A 2,843-nucleotide genomic window follows, 5' to 3' on the forward strand; every position below is an offset into this window, starting at 1 on the left:
TTTTTTTTTTTTTTTTTTTTTTTTTTTTTGCAGCTGTTGTAAATGGTATTGAATTATTGATTTGATTCTCAGCTTGGCTGTTATTAGTGTATGGAAATGCTACTGATTTGTGTTCATTGATTTTTACCCTGAGACTTTATTGAATTCATTTATCAATTCTAGAAGTCTTTTGCAGGAGTTTCTAGGGTTTTCTAGACATATATGGAAATGCCATTGGAAAATAGCAATAGTTTGACTTCTTCTTTTCCAGTTTGGATTCTCTTTGTTTATTTCTCTTGACTGATTGCTCTGGCTAGGATTTCCAGCACTGTGTTGAACATAAGTGGTGACAGTGGACAACCTTGTCTTGTTCCAGTTCTTAGGGGTACGCTTGCAACTTCTCCCCATTCAGCATGATGTTGCCTGTGAGTGTGTTCTACTTACACGGCTTTTATTACTTTGATGTATGTTCCTTCTGTGTCTAGTTTGTTAAGAGTTTTTTTTGGTTTGTTTGTTTTTGAGACAGAGCCTCAAGATGTCCCCCTGGGTAGAGTGCTATGGCATCACAGCTCACAGCAACCTCCAATTCCTGGGCTCAAGTGAGTCTCCTGCCTCAGTCTCTCAAGTAGTTGGGACCACACATGCCCACCATAATGCCTGGCTATTTTTTTGGTTGCAGCCATCATTGTTGTTTGGCGGGCCTGGCATGGATTCGATCCCACCACCTTAGGTGTATGTGGCTGGCACCTTAGGCACTTGAGCCACAGTCACCAAGCCAAGAGTTTTTATGGTGAAAATCTCTTGACTTTTATTTAATGCTTCTACTGCCTCTATTGAGCTGATCATATGGTTTTTGTCTTTAATTCTATTATGTGATAAATCACATTCATTGATTTGCATATGTTGAACCACCTTTATATCCCTGGGATGAAACCCACTCTATGGCGAATTTTTTTTTTTGGGGGGGTGGGGTGTTGTGCTGTTAGATTAGATTTGCTAGTATTTTGTTGAGTTTTTCATCTGTGTTCATGAGGGGATATCACTCTGTAGATTTTTTGTTGTTGATGTGTTTTTCCCTGGCTTTGGTATATGATTTGTCTTTTTCATGTCTTTCTCTATCTGTAGGAAGTAGGCATCATTCACGTGTCTATCCCAGTACCTGGCACAATACTTGGTATGTAGGAACTATGAGCCCGGTGTCAGCTGCTGGAGGAGGAGCATCACTGGGCACTGTCATCTACTCTGCATCCTTGGATCGTGTGTGTGTGTGTGTGTGTGTGTGTTTACATAGAGGTGTGGATTAAAGTTATATGTGTGTAAAATCATGTATGAAGGGAAGTATTCAAAATGATATTAAATGTAACAACATAATTCATAAATCAAAACATAGAGAATGTTTGAGAAATATTTATGTAGGCAACTCTATCATAAGAGGGAAGTTTGAGGGAAGTTCTTATTTGCCACATAAGACTTCCCACACTCCGTAATAGTAATTTTTTCTTTTACCTTTGAGCCATTCCTTTTATATTTCAAATCAGAACCTTTTAAAACATTTTCTTTTTTTTTCCTTTAAGGGCACAGGACACACTATTGTACCCTCAAGAGCAGGGTTCCTCAAACTTTTTAAACAGGGGGCCAGTTCACTGTCCCTCAGACCGTTGGAGGGTTGGACTATGGGCCCCAGGACGAGTCAGCTGCTAAGCAGGACAGGCAGCAGTGGCAAAAACACCTGGTGGGCTGGATAAATGTCCTTGGCAGGCCATAGTTTGAGGATGCCTGCTCAAGAGGACTGTTTATAGTACTTTTATTATGAAATAAAGAAAATTATAGAATTTTTTCCTTGGTAAAGATTTTTAAAACCCACACGATAAATGAGCATTTAGAACAAATTGTTTTTATCTGAGTTCTACTTTTTTAGTTTTACGTATTACTATCTGTGAGGTGAGCGTGGTAAAGTCAGCAGAAAAACAGAGAAGGTGTGGTGGATTTTAATTGAGTTATCATAGACTTGTATGGCTGCATTTTCCCCATTTATTAGAAGTAATGGTATTTTGTCATTTGTGGACCTCTTGTAAATACCATTTTTTTATTTCTGTAAGTCAAAAAAGTCTTCTCCAGGGGATACAGGATATGTCGTAATAACACATTTGATAGCGCTAAATAATCCTATCAAGGTACACAGTGAATACTATTAATGAGAACTCTGTATGGTCCTGAAAATAACCAGTAACTCAAGTTGTCAGCATTTTCATAACTATAGGCTTCAATTCGACATGAAGAAAGTTAGGATTCAGTTTAGCAGTTTCAAAAGCAATGAATACAGATGATGAACTCTTTTCTTTCAGGCAAAGAGATAGCAGATTATTATATAGAGACACTTATTTCTAATAATGTCATTTCAATTGACTTCTCAGTTGCCTGATATTAAAAGTGTTTGCCTGGGAGTTGGATCAGAATGTAATCACCATTTCAGAGTTCCAGGCCTAATCTGAGGCACCCAAATGAAAATCTTATCAGCAAGTGAGTGACAAGGTTTCTCCCCCCTCCCCCACATTCTCATCTCCTTTCTCTTCCTACCTTCCAAGTTTATTTATAAACATTCCAGAAATAGCTCTTTGATGAGAATTCATCATGAAGTCATGGTAGTTGTTACATGAATGTGGCTTTTGTCTTGTTCCTCCGTGAAGACTCAGATTAGGCCTCTTTTTTTTTTTTTTTTTTTTTTTTTTTAACAAACTCCTCTCTCCTCTCCCCAACACCCTCAATCTAGATGAATAAGAAGGACCAGGTGTCCTCTGATAGCCTAGCATTGAGCTCCTGGCAGGAAGGACTGAACAATTGCCAACTGTTAAGAGAAAACTCTC

Source organism: Otolemur garnettii, unplaced genomic scaffold (assembly GCF_000181295.1).
Source record: "Otolemur garnettii isolate 467f Iridium unplaced genomic scaffold, OtoGar3 scaffold00107, whole genome shotgun sequence".
Taxonomy (NCBI): domain Eukaryota; kingdom Metazoa; phylum Chordata; class Mammalia; order Primates; family Galagidae; genus Otolemur; species Otolemur garnettii.